The following is a 23,781-nucleotide window of genomic DNA, read 5'->3' on the forward strand; positions in this document are numbered from 1 at the left end:
AATTGTGGAGAAGTGGAGAAAGTAAGAAAAGAGGGAGAGCGAGCATGAGTGCGACACATGTGTCTTCTCTGTTTCTCCAGACTCTCCCTCAGTCTCTGTGATTGGATTTGGAGCACTGTGACTCTCCTGAGCCGAACACTTTCTCTCTCGGGCCTCTGTGTGGATTGAGTGGACAGGCGAAATGGCCCATTACTCCTGCTGGCAGAGGTTCGATACCTTTTTTTTCTCTTCAGGATCATATATCTGATTGTGCTGCGTATGGGCAGTAACGGTGAGGAATTGAAGTGGGTCTCCTGCCACAGAACTGTAGAAGTAATAGGTGGCATGATACTGCCATTAACTCACAAAATAGCCAGTCAATAACTTGGACACTTTTGTACTTGGAAAAGGGGTTTCCACTAAACTTTGACTATTTCCTACATTACAGAATAATTATAACATAACTATGACATAATACATACAGCATGCAACCCAAAGCAAAGTCTTAAGCAAACAAAATAAAATAAAGCTGTTTGAGAGAGTGCCAGGAGTGTGTAACGGAAAAAGGAGGCTCTTTAAAGATTTTATGTGGGAGCCTCCTGTGATGCTTCTCAAAACAGGCCTCATGAACTTCTACACACGAGGAGCATTTGTTGGCTGCTAAAAAATTAATTCCTGGGGGAGCTTTTAATTTTTTATTTTTTTTTAACTACATGAAAGGTAGAAATGGTCTTAGAGGAAACACATCCCCGCATTCCCAGCATTCAAGCATTAATCATATGATTGTGGGTTCAATACTTTCTTTAAAATCTTTGCTTTTGCCAAGTTTTTGCCACAGTTGGGCCCATGAGAAAAGCATGTAAACCATGCTGCTCTAGGGGCACCGTAGCATGACTGACCCTGTGCCCTGCCTGGTTTTCTAAGCTAAGGATATGCAAAGAGAAGAATTTCGTTGTACTGTACAAGTGTATAGGTATAATGACAATAACAATACTTAAACAGACTTCTTTAATTAACAGCTCAATAACAGAAATCAACAATACAGCTAAAGCCAGTGCACCAACTGCATTGCTCGACATTCAGACCTCTTGGGCCACTAACCCTGGTTGCCGCATGCTTTAACGCCAGAATTGTCAACCCCCCCACCACAGTAGAATTGAGGAACAAAGGAAACAAACTGGGAGATAAAGTTAGAAGGAGGGCCCCTATTCTCCAGGGCTCACATCATATTTTATATTAGCCTAAAATTGTTTATTTAATTTTTTTGATGATCCATAACACCATTTTTTATAATGACTCCAATGTAAACACACTAATCACACGGTCAAAAAATAAAGAGAAGAAGAAATGATGAGAGTCAGTCATGTGACTATTCACAGTTTATAACAGTAAAGCAATGCTAAAATAAAATAATTGGAATCTAATGTTCGAACATATGATATGGGACAATATTGCTGGTTATCAGCTTCTCAATATCTGCACTAATTAAGCTCCCAATTCTTGTAATTGCACTGTGTTTTTAACCCATACTGGGTACAAACACGAGCACTGAGCACATGAACGAAGGTATGACTCATAGCATGACCTGTCACTCACCACCACTCACTCATCACAGCGCCGTGTGTGTGTCTGTCTGTCTCCGGGGTGTGAAGGAGAGGCTGTGTCCCATGCAGTGGATTTAATTTCATGTAAATTGATCATTACTCGCCTCCAGGGTGCCACAGACAGCACAAAACAGCGGGGTGTTATTCTAATGAGCTGCTCAGAGCTGCAAACTCTAACACGGGCCGCCCGAAAAGCTCCACAAACTCCCTCCCCTCTTTATCTGAGGCGGTGAAGCGACAGGTTCAGGTTTGATCCGGATCGAGCAGAGTGAGCAGACAAGAAGCGTGCTTAGGCATCGACTAGACAAACCTGTCTGAATCCTCTGAGAGAGGTGACCCGCGGTTTGAACTCGAAAGAAGGAGGAAGTGGTACACCGAAGACAAAAGGAGTGGTGCGGAAACCTCACCTCAATCCACTGACGGAAGAAACCACACACTCTCTGCACTTCTTCATCTACACACATGTGCGGCAAACCTCCGGTGAACTACTGCTGCTGAACCCACGACGGAATAAGAAATGGTTTTGCAGTGTGGGAGCATGGGAGAGTCAGTCAAGGCACGGTTTAAATGTCTGAAGTTTGCTTCTTTAGCTGTGCACTGCCACTTAAAGATTCACAAATAATTAGGGATTTCCCGATCGGGTTATTTTGCACCCTGATTCAATCAAAGTCTCTCAATAATGAGTATCAGCCGATACCGATCCGCTCTGATCTTTGTGTTTGCATAAATAATACAGACACAGCGTTTAAATGATTTGCTGATTACTAAAATCACTATTTTAGTAACAGTTTCTATAATGAGACATTCTGGACTGATTTATTTAGTTTAGAAGAGACTTTTCTTCTTTTATAGTGTCCAGTCTGACTCTCCTTCCTGGCCAATCAGCTCCCAGTTCCTATAAAACACTGCAGTCAAGTAACCCCATGTGTGTGTGGTGGTACACACTGTGGACTGATATCTGTTGTTTCTCGACTATTGATGTGAAATAGCTGATTTATAGTGGGTAAATGTGCTCTGATTTGGGTTTCTACAGTGTTTGTATATTAGCTTTAGCCTCCTCACAGTTCTGAATGCTCTCTTCAGTGCTGGTTTAAAAACAAAGAAATGCGTGCGGTTCTCCCGCTGGTAAAACAGCATTTTAGTGAAAGTTTTATGAAGTTTCAGATATTATGGTCGGTTTTCATGTTCTACTGTAAAATAGTCCTGCTGGCTGGGCAGTAATGTTGGTTAATGGTGCTCTGAACACCTTGGTTTAAAACAAAGCCTTAGAACTGAAATGGGATTAAAACAGCCAATAACTGATACATTAAACTAATCCCATTCCACTGGATCAGTTCAGGACTTGCTAGTACTGTGTGCATCTACAGCATAGCTGCACATTTGTGGGTGACCATGTCTTTTAAGCACATTTCTTTTTGTTCAATTTTATAGTGTGGGTGGAGGACTTTGAGGGTGGTGGCCTCAGCCCTTAATTAGCTATGCCACATGGTCTCAAGGTTTCACAATAATCATTAAGAGATGCCTGAATCAGAATTTGTCTGAATCCTCAAACTTTGACCTTTTTGAGGTAAATGAACAAATAGTTTCAGACGGCGGATTTAGGACAAAGCAATCAGAATAGGTTTATGTATTCTCATCTTAAGAACTGCTGGTGAATGTTGAAAGGATACTTGAGATTTGTGCTAAGCACCTCTTGTCAGGGGAAAAACTGTGCAAACGATTTTTTTGTCTGTTGTGTGGAAAGCAGGGCTGTAACCAGAGGAAGCACCAGTATCATTCACTTAACCCTCAATAATATACTACAGCACGACCTCCCTATACGTCCTGCTGCTAAATGCTCTTCACAAGCACAGCACCGCGTGCACGCACACACTACCCGTTTGTGATTGACAAGAGCTATAAATCACTGTCAGAACAGCAGGATGAGTCTGTACAGGGAGTTTATGAAAAGCAGAGTCGAGACTGCAAAACAATATTCATTTACCAAGGCCTCTGTCTCCTCCTGGCAGCTCCAGAACGGGAGAAAGATAAATATTTCTGCTTAAAATGCACCGGCCTCCCACCGCACCTCTGCCTCCACCGTCTCCGCTGAAATGAGACACTGCCCCTCCCCCCACATCCCAAAAACTAAAATGAAAAAAAAAAAAGAAATAAAAATGGGGGGAGAGGTACAAGGCTCAGATTTCTGAGGGAGATTAGATCACTCAGCGTAATGCAGACTGTTTTTAATCTGCCTTTCAATCATCATTTCCTTAACCACTCACATCCAAGGCTTCACACAAAGTGATGAGACAGCAGCAGACTGCCAAAGTAAACGGTGTAGGGGGTAGATGGAGTGAGAGAGAACACAAATGGTGAAAATAAGAACCGAGAGAAAGAAAAAGCGAAAAGGTAATGAGTGAAAGCGACAGACACTGAGGGACAGAGAGACAGACAGAGACAAAGAAAGACAGAGAGAGATTGACAAAGACACTATGAGAGACTAAGAGAGAGACGGATTAAGAATATGGACATACAGAATATGAAAAGACTGTCTCTGTCTCTTTCTCTGACAGAAAGAGAGACTGGAAAAGACAAAGAAACAGAGAGAGAATTAGACACAGAGACACGGGACAGAGAAAACAAAAACAGAATAAGATGAAGGGAGACAGCAAGAAAGAGAAAGAAAAAGAGAGAGACAGAGAGGAAAGAAAAAGAACAAGACAAAGAGAGATCAACAGAATGCGAGAGAGACAGAATAAGACAGAGGTAGAGAGAGATCAACAAAGAGACAGAATGAGAGACAGACAGTAACAAAGACTGACCAAAAAAACAGAGACTGTGTGTGTGTGTGTGTGTGTGTGTGTGTGTAGATTTTCTGCTTTTATTTAGAGACACAGGGTTCATATTTGATCGACCTGTGTGTGTGTAGGGGGGTGGGGGGGGTGTTACTCTAGACAACAGAAGCTCAGGCAGTCGCTTAGCTGAAGCACTTACATAGAGGAAGCAAAGCGAGTGTGTGGAGACAGGCTGAGGACACTGTTTAAGGCAATCCTCTGAGTAATTATGTCTCTCTTTGTCTCTCTGTCTGTCTGTCCTGCAAAAAGCTCCTTTTATTGAATTAGAGCAGCTTGGGACAACACCCCTTGTCTCTGTAGGTTGTGATCAGTGGCTGGGATTTAATGCATTACACTCGTGTTCGCCACTTACTTGTGTTCCTCCCCCTGCTCTCGCGCTCTATCTCAACGCCGCTCTCGGACAGGGCAGCAGACACACTGAAAGAGAGAAACACAGGGCCGTGAATAAACATAGAGGAACACAACACTTTTAAATAAACATCCACTTCGGTCTGCAACATCGCTAGGACAGAGACAACGAGAAGGACATACGCCTCCCCACACTCATCTTGGACTGATGAGGGGAGTGGGGGGGGCTAGACTCTTCAGCTCTTATTGATATGATGCTCACACTTCTGACAGAACACTTACTGAACACATTCACAATCCACTTAACTTCCCTTCATTCCATCTCTTCCATCTACTACTCCCTGTCCCTCTGTCTCATTCCTCAATCACTACGCATCCATCTCTGATCATCTCCCTCACTCAAGCATCACTTGCTTTCCCATCACTATACGTCTCTTGGCCTACCTTTACTCATCTTTCTTTACTCATCTCTGTCTGTCTCTCTCTCAATTAGTCTATCCTTCTCTCAATCCACCCATCTGTCTCTCACTCCATATATCTAGTAATTTTCATCTCTCAATCTATCCATCGTATCTGTCCATACATACCTCTATCCATCTATATCCATCCATCCATCCATCTATCTCCAATCATCCATCGTATCAGTCCATCTTCATCTATCCATCAATCCATCCACCCATCTTCATCTTTCGCTCAATCCATCTATCCATCCATCTATCTTCATCTATCCATCAATCCATCCACCCATCTCCATCTATCTCCACCAATCCATCTATCATAATCCATCAATCTGTCCATCTGTCCATCCATCCACCCATTTCCACCTATCTCCACCAATCCATCTATCTCTCCATCTGTCCATTCATCCTCATCTATCCATCAATCCATCCATCCATTTCCATCTATCTCCACCAATCCATCTTATTTATCCATCCGTCCATCTCCATCTAACGATCCGTCTATCTCCATCTACCAGTCCATCTTCATCTAACCATTCCATCCTTCTATCACAATCTCTCAATCCATCTCCATTCATCTCTACCAATCCACCCATCCCCATCTATATTCATCTATCTATCTATATCCATCTATCTTCATCTATCCATCAATCCATCCACCCATCTCCATCAATCCATCTATCACAATCCATCAGTTCATCCATCCATTTCCATATCCGCCCATATCTATATCCCAATCCACCCATCTCTATATGTCTGCACATATATAAATATATATACACCGAGACCTGTCTGTCGATATCTCTCCAGACTGTCCATCCTTACCTACCATCCATCTACTTATCGATCATCCATATCTATCTATGCATCAGTTTACCCATATATCTAGCCATCTATCCATCAAACCGTCTATAATCTGTCTCCGAATACGCATCTCTAGATTTCTATTTTGCAGTGTGCATGTGGATGGTCATTTCTTTGTGCACTGGTACAGTTCGTTCTCGCTCTCACACACACACACACACACACACACACACACACACACACACACCTCAGACTGAACTGCCGCTCTGATTGGTCACAGCCTGTTTCTGAACAACGAGTGTGCGGCTGTGACACAGAGAATAAGAGCAAGCAGAGGAGAGGTGGTGTGCAGATAAAAGCCTGACTGCGGGCCTTCTAATAAAGTGTGGGCTGATTATGATTGGGATTATTTTGGAGGAGACCCCCCTCAGACACACTGCAACATACTGTTCCACCCAACACGCTCAGCGTGATGAGCTAAATGACAGACATAGCTCATTAGTGCAAATGTCACTCATGTAGGGGCTAACAAAGGATGCTTTCAAGATGCTTTAACACACACAAACGAGCACAAACATACACTAATAATAACAACAATCGTAATCATAAACTCACAAGTATGTGAGCAGTACTCTAAAGTTCATGTGATACCTGCGTTCAGAGAAACTGCAGTACACAATAGGAAGTGCAGGGGGCGCTATGGCTTCTGCTAATCATCACGAAAAGAGAAAAAGTGGAAAAACGCATTCCCTGAAGAAAACTCGTAATGGGTTCGCATAAGCGTATGTGGTTCCTGCTTCCAGGCAGTTGCTATATGGTTGCTGTGTTATTCCAGGAGCTATGGTGTTGCTAAGCGGTTGCCATACTGTCGCAAAGTGGTTGCTTGAGTAGTAGCCGTTGCTTTGGTAGTGTCGCAAAGTGGAAGCTGTGGTGTTTTCTGGTGGCTGCTAAGTGGATGCTAGATGGGTGCTATAGTGTTGCAAGGTGGTTGCTAGAATGGTGTTCTAATAACCAAGATGGTTTCCATAGTGTCTCACACGGTTGATCAGGTGTGGGCTAATCGTTGCTGTGGTACCCCATATGGTCGTCTGGGTGTTACTAGTGTAATTTTATCACGGCATTTAAAGGGTGTAAAAACCTTTGGCCCCCATTCATTTTAATGGAAAAACTATTTCACAGAAATCCGTCGGATAAACCAAGTCTGATTAAAAAGCTGTATGCAAATATACAAGCCAGAATAATTTGCATGTTATTGGCACTTATATAATCTAATAATGGCAATTATCAGCTCAAGGAGAGTTACAGCACAGCACAACTGAACGCACATACACACGCGCACACACACACAGGCGTAGCCCTCCTACTCTCTCTGCAACTCTGGAATAATATTTATCATTGGGAGTACTCCAGTAGTGTCTCTCCAAACTCCCATTCTGTTAATGTGATGAGCGCGCACACACACACACCCCCCTAAATCGTACACTCACACACCCCTTCCTACCGCTCAGGGACCCTGTGTCTAACCAGCATGTGTGTGTGGATGTGCGTGAGTGAGCAGGGGGGGAAGTGAGGCGTTTGCCTTGCAGTGTGGTTGCCCTGAGCTGGGTTATGATGTCACACAATCAGAGCTGAAGGTGAGCATGCCAAGTAGACGCCAACCAGCTCAGGCCTTCATGCTCCCAGTCTCTGCTTTTCTCTGAGCTCGAAGTGAGCCCTTTCAGTTTGCATGTGCGAGCATATGTGTGTGTGTGTGTGTTGCCAGTTCCCAGAACTTGGCCCCTTTTTTGTCCCACCGATGAGAACCAGATGTTTGTAGTCATGTTCCTGGATCCTGGTTTTTCGTCTCCTTTCAGTGCTGCACACACCCACTCTCATACACACACACACACACACACACACACACACACACACACACACACACACACACACGAACCTTAAAGAAATACTCCAGTGCTTTTCAATGTAATGTTCATCTGCTGCATCTGTGGCATTTAGCTGATTAGCACAGACAGTCATTACCCTGTTCCTCAGGAAACAACAGAAACCCTAGTGACTTTAATCCCAATCAGGATTAATATGTATAACACTGAAAGTGCAACACCAGCATATCTCATTTTTTGGTGAAGATCACCAAATAATTACAATCATCTGGATGCAGCCGATCAGTGTAAAGTGGGCGAGGACGGGCGAGACTCACTCAAATGACTGGCCTTTTTATATGTTCATTATAATCAGTAGAGCTTGTGATTTTGGGGGGTCTTTTGTTCGAGAGCAGAGTGGCAGAAGTAGAAAAGATTCAAGACAAATTCAGCATGACCAGCATGACTTTAGTTGAGATTTTACCTGAAAATACAGGCATTGTTATGTCTCTGACTGCAGACTTTTCTTTTTCAAAGTCAAATCTGAGCGGCCCAGTGGTCTAATGCACTAACACTATGACCCAGAGGATCGTGAGTTTGAATTCCGAGCCATGCATCCTTGCAATCAGCAACCGGAGTCCAAGAGGGCACAATTGTCTGGCTGGTTCATAACAGTCTAAATGCTATGTTGGCCAGCACAGGTGTCCTAGTCCTCCTAGTCTCCTTGTGTCAGGAGTGTTTTAGAGCTAGGGGGAGCTAGAAATTAGTGGGTTAATTGGCAGTACCAAACTGGTAGAAACTAGATAGTCAGATTAAATCAAATAAATAAATAAAATCCTATTCCTAGTATACATGCTTTTTTCACCTTAAAAATCATGTTGAACCTTTGAGGGTACATTTACAATGGTCTGGCAAATATGAAAAACACAATAGAAGAGGTAGAAATTCCAAAAACAATCCTGAATATCACAAAAAAGTGAAAAGTAGTGAAGTTTATTGATTTGTGACGAAACCAGATTTCATGAATAAGTGACGATGTAGAGGAGTGTGTTCGGCATTACAGCTAATCAGAACTGTTTTCTGCAGTAATGCACTCCCACGAGTTCAGAAACTTTTAAAAATGAGTCTCCGAACTACTGTCACGTATAGCTGACGGCAAGCCATGAAAACTGCTCTAAAATTAGCTTATTAAAGGTTTGAATCCCTTTGTTATATTGCACTGCACATGGTGCGGGAGGAAGAATCTAGTTTTGTGCTCTGCGGCACAAAGCAGGCCACACTGTCTTCAGTACTATCGCCAACAATAGCTGATGGAAACACTGATTAGTTTGCAATTTGTTTTACCGACGTTTGGGGGGGGAAAAGCATTCAAAATGTGAACCCACACAGCACCTGTGTTTTTGACAGTGCAGTATTACCACTGCACCTCCTAATTTACTTGTTTTCAGTGCACACTGCCTGAAATGGAAATATCAGACATTAAATGCATGCAAACACTCAGAGATCATTGTCAGACACAATCACTGACGTATAGAGAGCAGTCGGCGTTGTTGCTTTGCAATCCAAGGGAGAGGAAGTGAGGCAGAAAAGCAGACTTTAGCTCTGAATGGAAACACATTCCCCCTATCGGGAGCTATTTCTGCACCTAAAAGGTATTGATTTCTGGTTTATGCTTTAAGAGACGCCGGTGGCTCGAATCGGCTTATAAAACCTGTCCAGAGGGAAGGGAGCACACCGCTGCTCCATTAATCTGTCCCGAAGCTGAAATGGGTCTGGTTTTGGCTTACAGCACAATACTACACTCAAAAAATAAAACCCACACCACCCAGAACTGGCAGGCACATCAAAACTGCGCTGTTACCACACATAAAACACCCATATAACTGCCATGCCTCTTTGCCAGCTGAGGACGGATGCCGCTGGCGACGTACGTTTGTATGAGGTCGGAGTTCACAAGGCCTTTCTATTGGAAACAATATTTTTTTTGTTTTGGAAAAAAAAGGAGGGGTTGAAACTCTGCCTTTTGGGAACATTGTGTATTCTTTTTTGAGACCACAGTGAAGCAGGGTGGTCGTTTGGACCAAGTTCACAATCACCTTCTTTTGCTGTGGTGTCATGACAAGAAACCTTTAGCAACTAATTCTATTTGGATCCAATGATGGTGGGACGAGCGCGTCAGTCCTGCTTTTGCTGTTGAGCGACACACTGCTATAACTGCTGGTGTGATGATCTGAGTCGGCCACCTCAAGAAGTGATCCGATGGGACACCAACAGTTTAGCGATACATGCAGGACATCCTGCAGCCATGTGTGATGCCTCTCATGGCAGGACTTGCAACAGGACTTATTCAGCAAGGGCGTCCCAGGAACGTCTCAGAAGATTGCTAGATTTCATCACTTCCTGGTCCTGCCCAGTCATCAACTGATCATTTATGGGACTAGTTGGGACACCAGCTTTGGCAATCTACGAGTGTGCAAGAGCTACAGGTCCAGCTGCAACATCTGTGTGTAAAGGTATCGCTGGATGCCATCCAGAACCTGTATGTCTACACTAACTGATAAGTTGGACGATGACAAGGGCTAAGATGGCATGGTGTATAAGCTTCTCAGTGGATTATATGCCAACATGCTAGTATGTCAGGCCATGCCAGGACGAGATGAGGTATATCTGCCTGCTCAGTCACGTACTTACCAATTCATTGATTATTTAGTTACACGGGCGCACGCACACACACACACACACACACATATATATATATATATAGCCACAGATGAATCATAGTGTCACACATTGAGGGAGGAGTTATACAGTATTATGGCCACAGGTAAGCTGAGGCAGTGGACGTGACACAAAGATAATACGGCTTTGCTACTTTAATGCATCAATCCACAGCTTCCAATTCAACATCCTCCCGTCCCAAAAAAAAGTTAAATAAAGGAGTGAATGAAAGTGATATATACTGTAGAGCTAGACCACAAAAAACACACACACACAAGGGTGACGCGAGGTTGGGAGAAGAACCAAAAACCTCCTCCCTGACTGTTCAAGTCAAACCTCAAAAACATAGCCTGGGAGGACTACACACACACGCGCACTGCTGGAAGCAACGGCTACACACATGCACAGACTTTGGAGGGCCTAATGGAACAACCAAACCGTCTGATGTGCTTCTGCTCCTCAGTCTTTCCCACATGTGCAGAAGGAGGCATGTGAGGTCAGTGGCGTAGGGTAGGTCAGAGCTGAATGAGGTTCGGTAGAGTGAGTGGAAGTGACAGGGAGGAGAAGCTCATGTTTCTATTAACACCTCTAACCTAATCCACGGTTTGAAACTCAACTGCTGGCGTTCTTCAAAAGCTGACGCTCTGAAAAAGGCCACACATTTCTCCAACTGTATCAAACTGACCTTCAGACCTTTACAGGCTTTTAATTTATAAAGCCTGAGCGAGTACACCTTCTGCCACTCTACATGGTGCGGTTATCCAGAGATCGATCACACTTTCGCTTAAGGAAAGCTAAATATTTACACAGTTTTCAATTCAGCTTACCCTAAACAGTAAAATCAGTCAAAACATACTAAGTGCCAAAGCTTTATTGCTTTAGTTCTGCACTGGAGCACAAATACAGGCACGAGGACATACAAGGTTCGAGGACAGCTCCTAGTGCTCTGTATACATACTGGTCTCTGTTACAAGATAATAGTATATTTGTTCTACTATGAACAGCTTTAAAGGAACAGTTTATGCTAATGTTGCTAACAATTCATGGAAGTAGCCGATTAGCATGATGTTATTTATGAGGAATTGTAATCAGTGACTTATGCTGTGTTCCATTTGGACTGGGATGTTGGAATTTCCAAGTAGGAAATGCCCCTACGAGTCAGATTTCCTACTCCGAAATGCAGGAGAGCCTCACCAACCCACAGTTCAAAATCCGAGATTGCCACACTGCACATCAACAGTCATAAAAGCAAAAAAAAAATGGGGCATAATTACGGTAAGATTCCACTTAAAACAGCGGTAAAGGATTGGGGTTGAACTCCGGAGTCTTTAGCTAACTGTTTTTTTGTGAACGCTTTGAAATAGTGAACAATAATTGGAATGTTTAACTGCACATGATCAATCGATCGATCACTCATGAAAACCCGAACTGTTTTTGGCATGGGGAAGTTTTGTTATGCATTGCACAAGTAATGATGACCACAGGTTTATATGCAGCGACTCCAGATCATCCCATCCTGCTGACATTGCTTTCATATTAAGATGCAAAGGGTGCATTTGGTGCACCTTGGAAGTTCCCACAGTTCCCATGACTCTAAAGAGAACAAGAATGAACAAACTTTTGACTGCGAGCTTATGTCACTTGTTAGCTCCACTGGCCTCGTAGCTTCAGCAAAGCTCAACAAGTAGGAATGCCTCGGCTGACTGACTCAAAGTGTGTAATCTGATTTTCTTTTTTTGGTGTTTGCTGTTCCATTAAAGAGCGGTCTTTAGGCAGACAAACCAACAGCACTTCCATCCTCCAGCCTCTGCAAATCCTCTTGCGAGTGCTCTGGCTGGCCGCCAGCTTCCTGCAGCCCCCGACTCACCCCAGCTGCGGCGCTTCCGGCTACAGCCCTGGGTCTCTCTCAAGCTCTCGTGGTAGAGCGTGTCCAACTGCAGCAAAACCATGCAAAACTTCCACACAGCTGAGGGGCTCGTGTTTTTACAGGTGGGAGTGTGCAAGGTCGTGATAAGGGAGGAGGTGCACCAGAACCGGTGCTGATCTGTCAGAGCGCGCTGGACGTGTGGCATTTGGCAGCATTAACCGCTGCGGTGCCTTTATGGAGAAGCTCATGATCCCTCTGTTTTGATACACTTTATTTCCTTTCATAAACATCGAGCTAATCCCTGACTGGGCATATGGCCTTCACACGGCAGATCCTCACACACCAGGATAGGCTGCCCCTCATTATCGTTCTCACTCTATTATGCTATTTAACTTCTCTAAAATGTGAGAGAGTGACCACGGTTGATCTCCCATGAAAAAAAAAAAGAGAAAGTACTGGAGGAATGTGAGAATCATTACTTTTGTAGTTGATACAAAAACATGCCAGAGTGAGCTGAGCAAAGCGAGACAACGAGAGAGAGCGCGAGAAAGAGAATGCAAGACTGAAAGACAGACAGATGTGCGTGGTAAACACACATACCTCCCCACCCCTTCAGCAGCAACACTTTGGTGCAGAAGCCCTTTCAGGGCTTTAAGACAGTAGTGCAACACATGCCCTGCTCTGTTCAACGACACCAGAAAGAGACGACACAGACCACAGAACACTCTCTCACAACTGAGAGCAGCAGCAGGGCTAGGAGTGTGTGTGTGTGTGTGTGTGTGTGTGTGTGTGTGTGTGTGTGTGTGTGTGTGTGTGTGTGTGTGAGTGAGAGAGAGTGTGAGGTTTTCCAGCTATAAACATAAAAAAGTCAAGCTGGCTGTAAGGAAATGCTTCAGAGAAGAAAGTCATTTCATTTCTCATCACAGAGAGCGCGCGAGAGAGAGAGAACGCGAGAGAGAAAGAATGGGGCAGGCTTTAAAAAGAACAGTTGAAGGCTCGTATATGAAACTATTCCACTGCCCATTTCTCATAAAATGGAAGCTGACAGTGTTGAGGGCTGGCAGACGAGCCGAGGTGTCTGCGCTTTGTTTAAGTGACATCACCCGGCCATGGCTCACGGTCCAGACTAACTGCCAGTCGTCTGCCTCTTTCACAGCACTGTTACACACAAAGCCTGCTCGCTTAAACAGTGCGGCACATTCCCTGAAGGCCTCCAGTCCCGTGCTCGACATTTATAAACGTTTGTTGGGGTCGGCCACAAGCCTCTGCCAGGAGCAATTCCAATTTCCCTCCTGGATTAACCAATGTCTTGCACTCTCATTGGCTGTACCTCATCGCCCAATCGCTGCCAGTTTTGAATCAAGGCTAATCAAGGTGTGGTGTGCACTTAGCATAAAGCATAAAGTAAAATAAACATCAGCTCTAAATAAATACTGTTCTAACAGCGCACTGTTTTAGGCACCATCGCCTACTGTTTAAAGCTATCTAGTAACTACGGTTACTAGTTTGCAAACTAGTAACTGCTTTACCACATTAAATAATTAGAATAAATAATTAGATGAACTGTTGCAAGCACAATTACTTCAATGCAATTCTCTGTTTGAGCCAAACAAGCTTTCCTACCTAAATCTATTTGTAAGTAAACATCCCTTATCCTTCATGAATTAGCAAGATTTCTGCATTTGATGCCAATAAAACATGATCTGATTGATATCTATGTCTCAATTACAGACAAATTCAATCTACAAACTAAACGAATAATGCACAAACAGTTAATTTCTTTTATAGAGTTTACTAAATAAACATCCACAGTGCAGGCTAGAAAAAGTAAGTGAATGTGTGAATGCCCTTTCCAAGCTAGATGGCAAAAAGGGTTGTGATTAAGGAAATAATAAGAAACAAATTATGTTTATTGAGAACATCACATGTTTTCGGTTCCTCTAGTGAAATATGAAATAAAAGCAGTTTATTAAATTAATTAATCAATCAATTAAAACCAGCCTACCAGTGAAATCATTTCAAAGGAAAACGAAATACAAGTACGGCATAACCAGAACCCTAGCTGACTGGGTGAAGCAGAGCCAACTGGGCTTTGTGTGCTAGGTGGGTGCTAGGCTAAAAGCTAACGCTTGCAGTCTTTACAACAATCTCTTTGGGTAGCAGTACACCATGCATCATGCTGACTGGACCGTGAGGTGGCAGAAAGGACATTATCCATAAAGAAATAAATAAATAAATAAATATAAAAAAAAGTAGTCTTCCTGTTACCATGCTAAACCACGCAGTGTGGGACGGCATGGTGCCATGCACTAGCCAGAGCTCACATTTTTTTTTATTTATAAATCATTAAATCTATTCAATGGTATATAAAAATTAAGAAGCACAAAAAGCACAAAAAAAGGTCTATGGGCAACATGTGTATATGCTGTGATCCCTGTACATCAGCCAGAGTGTCCTGAACTTTGTAGATTCCTAATGACTGGTTTTTACACTCCTTTTTTGATATAGCAACTATTTTTGGAAGGGTTTGTTTTTGAAGGCAGATTGGGCTGCTGCTGAAAGCTTGTTTTTAAGTATCTGTGCTCCAGCAAGTCAACATAAGTTCACGTCAAGCCTTGATCCAGATAGGTCAGCTTTTACAGACATGATTCATAGGCCACTTTTTTTATTTATTTATTTTTTTTTACTCAGGCTATGTTTAGTAGGATATTTGGGACCCTGTCGGGAAGGCTGTTCTCGGAGCTTGGTATGCAGCCCGGCAGAAATGAGCTGGAATGGACTGGATATGGCTCTAATTTGTGGGGCTGATTATCTGAAATGGGAGAGTGGAGCTATTTAGGCTGTCAGCTCTGTGCCAGGGCCCAGAAACAGAAAGGCCATGAATTTCCAAAGCATTGAGGGGGGGGGGGGGTTGGGGGGGGGGGTTGGAAGGTGGAGGGCTGCTGGTATAGAATCAGATTCTTCCCTAGTCTACACTGATTTTAGTCACAAAACCAATCCAAAAAGGAGTACTTCCACATTAGACAGCCATGGCCTTACATGGTCCTAACGCCTGCAATCAGCCCTGCCATCTGATCCACATCCAAATACAGAAAATAAACATGACATGGCAGCCATGAGAACGTTTCTTATAAGCAGAGAGTCTTAAGGTACTGCAGAGACTCCAAATAAAGCCCAGAGAGGAAGTTGCTGCCCCACTGACACTGCATTTATGCATTGTATATGTATGTCATGATTTTCTTGCCAAAATAGATACTTGTACTAAACTATAGTATTTGTGCAAATGTACTGTAAGATTCTGTTAATCCCATTTGTATAAAAGTATAAAGGTTTGCATAGAATCACAATTTTTATGACAGCGTATGTTTATGTGTTATTGCTTCTTACAGCATGAACATTATTAAAGTAAATAATCAAACAGTTTGGTTTTGCCTAAACCATTTGGTCTTGTTTTAAAGCAGCCCAGAAACCGTAAACAAAAACTTAAGCGGAAGAAATCATCTCTGCACTAAACTGATTAACTGTTTCATCCAGTGCCAACAGCACTAACTGTGAACCAACATGCTAACTGTAAAATAACGCATCAACTGTGCACTAAAATGCTAACTGTAAATATCCTGGTTAACTTGGCACTATCCTCTTAACAACCAAAGTTTCTGAACAATATTGTAAAGGGAAATAATCCACTGAATTAATATTAACCATGAATTCTGCTTTGCACACTTCCACCCACTTTGCAGTTACCACACAGCCCTTTCGATAACAAGGTAGCAACCCTAATTCTAACTATGCATATGTAGTTATTAGGTTGTGATGAACTCTGCAGGCCTTTCAGGCCTTTGGAGAAAACCTAAAGCTTTCTGAGAAAACAAAATAACACTTGTTTTCAAACTCTGCTCATCTTCTATTTGTACTTTTAATTTTTAACCACCAACATAAATAGGAACTGATAGTGGAATCAACCATCCACTGACTCTGATTCAGATTTTTAGTGGGTGGGGCCAGTTTCTTGAGAACTAACATTATTCTTGGCCTTCTGGAAGTCCTAGATAGTCACTGACTGAACATGAGCGGCCAAATCAGGTTTTTGTCGGTTGTTTCAAATGCAAAACGGCAGGTCGGTACCAGAGGTCATCACTGAAAGAATAATTGTTAACCACCAAGTAAACATCTGAATTTAATAACCTGTAGATCCTGTAGAACTTCTCCTGTAGCTGCAAATAAGATTTGCACTATGAGGAAGATCCCTTGCAAATGTGTTTCAGTTCATCTGTACCTCTGGGATGCCTTGCGTGCACAGCATTTCAAAAGTCTTAAGGTAAGGACTCTGGCTTGTCATCATCATCATCATCATCATCATCTCTTTTAACCCTTCTTAAGTTGATGTACTAGGTATCTCTGTCTTGTTGCATCACCCAACATCTCTCCAGCTTAAGGTCTTGAACCCCTGCCCTTTCATTCTCCTGTAAAATGTTTTGATACACCCATCACTCCTGAGTTCCTTTGAGAATTGCCCATTGTGCTCTTGAAGTGACTGTAACAGTATGCCCACTCCAAGGGGGAGTAGCAACAGTCCTGAGCTTTCTCTAGAGTTTTTCTACAGTTTGGCTAACAATGGACTGATGTACACCAGGTCCCCACCAATGCCTATGTGGTCCTCTTCAGATTCATGCATCTTCTAAGGTCTTCTGAACAACATCAACTTGCTGAGTTCATCTTGAGAAAAAATGAAGACGTGTATTTATTTAATGGGCAAAGCACTATTACACCTCTTGCCAATTAGCTCTTGGAGAACTCGACACAGCTGGTCACTTACTTTGTCTAGCCTGCAATGTAGTCTGTAGACCAGTAGAACAGTTTGTTTTATTAGAATAGTTAGATTGTTTGTCTATACTTGTGAGTTTGATAAAGATCTGACCACCTTTTATTAGCAATCAATGCAGGAATCCAGGTAACTTCGAAAGGCTCACTTACCTTTTCTTGCAACTGTATAATAGAGGCGATTAAGGGACCTGGACCTTTGTGAAATTTTCCAATTCGACATTGCGGAAACATCACAAGGGTAAATGTGGCTATGGATTATTGGTGTTAAATTAAAAGCAGTACTACAAATAATGACAAGACAACCATATTCACCATTTATGTCGGACACTGAGAAAAGGTGGCCTCTGCCTTTAACCGTCATCTGTGTGGTGAACACATACACACCAGTGAGCACACATACCCGGAGAGCAGAGAGGGTTAAGGGCCTTCCTTGAGGGTTAAGGGCCCAACAGAGGAAGCTTGCCGAGCCCAAAAATCAAATATCAACAACCCTGTCATCAACAGCCTGGTGCTGTAACCGCTGAGCCACCACTGCCCATATGAATTTCCTGTATGTTTCATGATTCAAGTCAAACATGGAACTTGTGTTTAAGTTTACTCCTTGTACACAACTGCGCTCTCAGAACAGCTTAAGAGTCTTTTGATCGTACATGGACAGGCATCTGTTGAATTCGCTGACTATTATGCTAAAAACTGAGTGGATATGAATGCAATAAGCAAAAAAAAAAAAAAAAAAGAGACTGGGAAAGCGTCAAAGCTTGGTTCCACAGAGTCATTTTTAAGGGAAGGTAGTTTTAATGACCGTTTTCCGATCCTTTTTCCAGAAGTGGTGCACTGCAGGAGCCTCAGAGCAGACTAGATCACAAACAGATCAAAGTTAAAAGGCTTGATCTGCTCTGGAGACTCTGCTCTACGTTAGCCAATACTCGTTCACAGCCTGTCAATATTCTACCAGCTACACGGAAAGGGAATTTCAGAGGCAGCGTAGGCAATTTGGAGTTCAGACGCTTCGGGTTTCTTTGCTTAGTGAAGTGCTAAGCAGATCCCGCTAAAGCACTTAACGTGTGTGATGCCCTAATTACTGCAGCACCTTCAGTTACACAAAACGTCAATAGAAGCTTTTCTTTACTGAGAGTTTGTGGTTACGTAGGTTGAGCAGTTTGCACAGATTAACCGCAGATAGAGAGAAAGAGAGAGAGAGGGAAAGCGAGAGCGAGAAACACATACAAATACATTGTGTGTATGATCTGTGGGGCAGGCTGTAGAGTAAGCAGAAGCTCATCTCACACAGACACAGCAACAGATCAGCCTCTTGCTGCGTGATGGACATCCAGCACTGTGGGACCATCTCTCTCTCTCTCTTTTATCTCTCTCACACACACGCACAGACAGTGCAGTTCCCTAGCCACAACCTTCAGTCCCCCTTTGCAGCAGGTTTTTAGGCATCGAGGAGTGTGACACCACAGTCTCCACTGGGGGGGTAACGGTAAAATTAAACTGTCCGTCCTTTCAACAGCAGCTGCTTGATCGTTAGTGACCATTCGCTCACAAGTCATTATCAACTAAACGTTTTATAAGTGTGCTTTCAGTCAGCAAAACTGAAGTGCTGCTAACTAGGCTTAATGCAAACCAGCTTTTGTCTCTGGATTCAGAGCAGTTTCACATTTGTAACTGTCAGTTTAACATTTATTGAACGACTGAAAACTGTGCAGAGGTCACTTTGCCACCCTGGGAGAAAACGGAACGTTGCATGTATTTGTTTCTCCTATTTAAAATAATGCTATGATATCCTCCTATCATGCAGTGATATCCTCCTATCCTGTTGTAATTTATCACAATAACAATCGCACAGCTCACTCCTACCACTTTCTTTCTCTTTCACTCTAGGTGGGTTGAAATAGGTGTAAGGAGCCCTCTGCGGGAGCACGCACAAACACTGCCTTTGTGGCCCAACTCCCACAGCACAATAAATCACGTCCCTCGCTGAACGACTGAACAGGCAAATCTCTCTCCCTCCCTCTCTCCCTCTCTCTCTCTCTCTCTCTCTCTCTCTCTCTCTCTCTCGTCACACAGTTGTAGACTTGCGATTGGTTTAAGTCTTTATGGGGACCACCCTGCAAACCATAGAGTTGTACAGCACTTAAACAAGCTTAGTAAACAAAGAATTGATTGTGTTGTAACGCACAAGCGTTAACGCTGTAGAGATCAGGGTCAAACGGAACTGGTTCTCATCATATGTCAGGTCATTTAGACTACGAACAAACAGACACAATGTAATTTTATTATCCAGGGAGGCCAGCAGATGCAGCCTGCAACACTGACCATGCTAACTGCTAACCACCAAATCCTCCTTAAGTGTTTCACTGTTGGAAGACCAACAGTGTTCAAGAGAAGGAGAAAAGCCTGTCATGATAATTAAACAGGAAAGGGTTCAGTGTGAACACAAGCTGGAGTTGAAATGCTTGTAAGATTGACCGATTCTTTGCAATTGCTGGGAACATACAGTGAGGGTCCATGACTGAATAGAAGTGCTACATTACACGGAAAGACAAGATGTCTTGATTATAGCTTGCGATCCCAGCCTGTTCCTGTAAGGCAGTTTATTGTTAGTTTATAATTGAGTTTCCAGTTTTCACCAACGCAAAACCTAATAGTAACCTCAGACAACATGTACATACTACTAGAATGCCAATCCTGCCATTGCGTTAAAGCTAAACAGTACAGGATGTTTTCCATGAGGCTTTAGTTTTTTTTTCTGTTTGAGGTTTGAGTTTTCAGCTTTGCAGGGGTAAAAAGACTCCTGGAGGGTGTTCTGTATGCGACTTTGTGCTAAAGATGCCATAAAATGACTGTTATGGCAGGTGTGACCGTGTACATCCCAGCAATACACCACAAAAAAAGGCCAACATTGGCCAACAGAAAATGCTTATTTTATTAGCATAGTGTAGCACACAAACACTGTTCGCTCACGAATGCATACCTGTCAACATTTTGACATTTTCATTGAGTTATTGTAAGTTAAAAGAAAAGAAACACCACTGGGGCAACTTTTTAAAACCATCATCGTCATCAATAAAAACAATCGTTTTTACTGTCAGCACTGTGGTGAATCCAATTGAACGAGAGTAATTACAGTATATGAAACATGCAGTTGGTCAGTTCTCTACAGGCACTAATGATTTCAAATCAATATCATGATTAAAGGTGCTGTATACAATATCAATCAGATACATTGCTGTAAAATTCAGGGAATGTTTCCTCACGGTTCGCTAGCTCTACAAAAGCCAAGATAAAGAATAAGAAAAGTTCTTAGATCAGGTGAGGGCAAAAACATGTGTAAACACCGGCGAGGCGGTGGAGAGATCTCCACCGGGACATCGATGCTTCCACTGTGTTAGCTTCAGTGAGGGTGGTAGCTGGTAGGTGTGTTTTGGATGCAATGTCTATGTTTGCGATCTTTTGGACCACAAGCCCAGTGTGGTTAACTTTGCAATGTGCATGCATGAATTTGTGGGGAGCGGGGGCAGAGCTTCTACAGGAGCACTGAAAGCAGGGGTATATTTGTTTTTGCTGAGGTCAAATATCAACAGTTGTACTCCAGAATCGCGTCCAGGGCCTTTAATTGAGCATACTTACCCCTTACAACTTTTAAAAAAGTACTATGACACTTTGCAGACCTGAAAAAGGACTGAACTGCTGATAGTTTGTGCCAAAGTCATCAATGATAAACTTTGCACCATCATGTTTCCCAAGCTTCTGGAAGCTATGAAGGGACATGATCAGCCAGCATTTCAGGCCAGTAAACAAAGGAAACACATGGAAATGGAAGAGATATCAACCCTAAAAACGTAAATCTTTCCACGGTGTTCCGTTTTTAGCCTGAACCTGAACTAGACCTGAAAAGTGGTCACACTTGTTGGCTGGGATCTGCTCCCAGAAGACATGTTCTGCTTGGAGCCATATCAGAAGTGCAGGAGATGGGCTTGTAAGAAGGCCAGCAGGTACCTACATGCTTAGATCACTGGACTATCTGTACATTTCCTTACATGACTTCCTGTTTGCTGAACTGCTGTGTCAACTTAAGATCATGACTACTCACTGCCAGAGTTGATCTTCTGCCATTGGCAGTTGCTGACCAGGTAGAAAACGCCAAAAGCCTCTTTATGCCCTATATAGAGAACCACATAAGTCCTACAAGTATGTATTTTACACACACACACAGCACGAGATTTCAGATTTCCACATATGATTAAATGTAAATACTGTTCTATTACAAATCTATAATGCTATATTTAGATTTAGAATCCATAACTTCATGATTTGCACAGTACACACACTACATATGGAGCAGTGTGAAACTTGGGATTTAACATAAGGTCTTAATACAGGGCTATTAAGGTGTGTTTTGTCTGTGTGTGGACAGAAATACTTTCAAAAATAGAAAGAGGGAAATGTTCGTTTTTGAAAGTATCCAGATGTGTGCTAGAGATGTGAAGTCAGCTACGCATTCTTGGTTATGGATTTTTTTTTTTTTTTTTTTTTTTTTTACATATTTATTTATTTGAATTCATCTGTTTGTTCAATATTTACACATAAATTACAGTAAACCTGTATGATATTTCTGCAATTGGGGAACACTGCACTCCAGCGCAGTAGCCAGTCACATTTGGGTCACAACACTTTTCAGACTACTGGACTTGGATTTCCTCTGGGTCTAAAAAGCATCCCACCAAACTCTTGGATTGCCTCTTCGAACAGCTCACAAATAGCGATCGAGCCAGAGCAGAGCAAACGTCAATCTGCCTCTGACTTGTCTGTGATCTTTAAAAAAAAAAAAAATAATAATAATAATAATAATAAATGCTGGGAAGCAGAAAAACAGTGCCTAGAGTTAAACTTAGCTAAAGATAATCCCTGGTTGGTGACAACATGGTGTTTATGCCAAATAAATAACACCATGTAAAAATAGTATAGCGTCATGAATGTTACCATGGTAAGGGGATTTGAGGTCAGGTCACTCAACACACATGCAGCATGGAAAAAAACAGAGAGAAAAAAAAAACAAAAAACAGAAGAGATAGAAGGTGCATGTCAACCATGTGGATAGGGAGTCTGGGCATGAGTCTCTTCTTTTCTCATCATGCTTCACACACACTGTCTAAACTAGGCTAGCGCTTTCTGTGAAACAGGACGGTAGTTTGGTTGGCCTCGGAGCTGACGGCTGAATAACTCTATTCCACAGAGACATCAAATCAACAGCTGCCTCTTTCCGGCTTAGAGTGCTCCAAATATCCCACATCATCATAATCATCTTCATCCTCCTCCTCTTCCTTATTCTCAGCCTCCTCACTCTACTGCCCTCAGAGTAAACACTTCAGAACTTGAAGACGACACATACCGACACACATACTAAGGGAGAGAGAAGGGGGGGAGCGCGCATTAGCTTCCTCAAGTGGTCCCCGCTCGTTAGTGTCAAGACCTCTCAAGGATACTGGCAAATGAATAGGGTGACCAGGTCATCTGGAGGCCTTCAGGACTAAGTGAAAGCAGAAGAAACACATAGCCTGGGCTGGCTCTGAGAGGAAGCTGTCACAGCCACACTCGTCCCCACTCCTTCAGTGTAGCTGTGATTAATGGGCTTCTCAGAGTGAAGACGGATCTGCTGCATATGGAATTAAGCGGTAAAATAAAAGCTGAGGGTGTGCCAGCGTGCAGCTCATTGGACATGGCGTATCGCTCGACGGATACGTAGCCTAATATTTCCCCAGCTGCTCACGCGTTCAGGCAGAGCGAACAGATATCCTGTCAACTTTGAATCAAAAAGAGAAAAAGGAATGTGGGGTGTTTACTGTGTTTGAGGCGTGTACTGAGGCAGCTCCGTTCAGTGTTCAGGTGATGAATCACGAACACTTCCCGAGAAAGAAGAACGCTGCTGCGCTGCTGAACCATTCTGACCTCAGGGGGGTGGAGCACTAACAGACACGAACAATGACCAAATTTGGAGGAGATATATATACGAGTGGGGGGTCTGAGAGAAAAATGGAGAGACAGTAAGAAACAGTAAGCAAGTGAAGGAGCTAGAGACAGACTGAGAGTGAGAGGGGTATGGGAAAACAGATAAACTGATAGTCTTCATGAAAGAAAATAAAGGACTACAAGTAGAAAGCCGGAGCAGAGGGGCAAAACAAACACATTCCTGACGTGAGAGCAGTGGAATAAATGAGAGAGCGTTCGCGCCAGAGAGAGACAGAGACTGAGCGCATGCAAGAGAGCGAGTGAGCTCAAGCAAAAATAGAAAGAAAGCGAGCAAGACCGTACAAGACAGAGAGAGAGAGAGAGAGAGAGAGAGAGAGAGAGAGACAAACAGACAGACACAGAATGAGAGAGAAATAAGAAAGAGTGCAAGAGAGGTCAAGCAAAAGAGAGAAAGCGCACAAGACTGACAGAGAGAGAGAGACACTAAGTGAGAGAGTGCAAGAGAGC

The 23,781-nt window shown here is 43.0% G+C and overlaps 1 protein-coding gene across 1 annotated transcript in view; it reads right to left on the reverse strand.

Moving 5' to 3' along the window:
- The window catches only part of plxnb2a.1 (plexin b2a, tandem duplicate 1), a 131,489-nt gene that overhangs the window by 63,677 nt on the left and 44,031 nt on the right, over nucleotides 1-23,781 (reverse strand). Inside the window, exon 2 of the mRNA XM_072672607.1 lies at nucleotides 4,773-4,837. The gene's annotated coding sequence lies outside the window, so the exon portion shown is untranslated. The remainder of the gene's footprint in view (nucleotides 1-4,772; nucleotides 4,838-23,781) is intronic.

The sequence above is a fragment of the Salminus brasiliensis genome, chromosome 2 (assembly GCF_030463535.1).
Source record: "Salminus brasiliensis chromosome 2, fSalBra1.hap2, whole genome shotgun sequence".
In the NCBI taxonomy this organism is placed as follows: domain Eukaryota; kingdom Metazoa; phylum Chordata; class Actinopteri; order Characiformes; family Bryconidae; genus Salminus; species Salminus brasiliensis.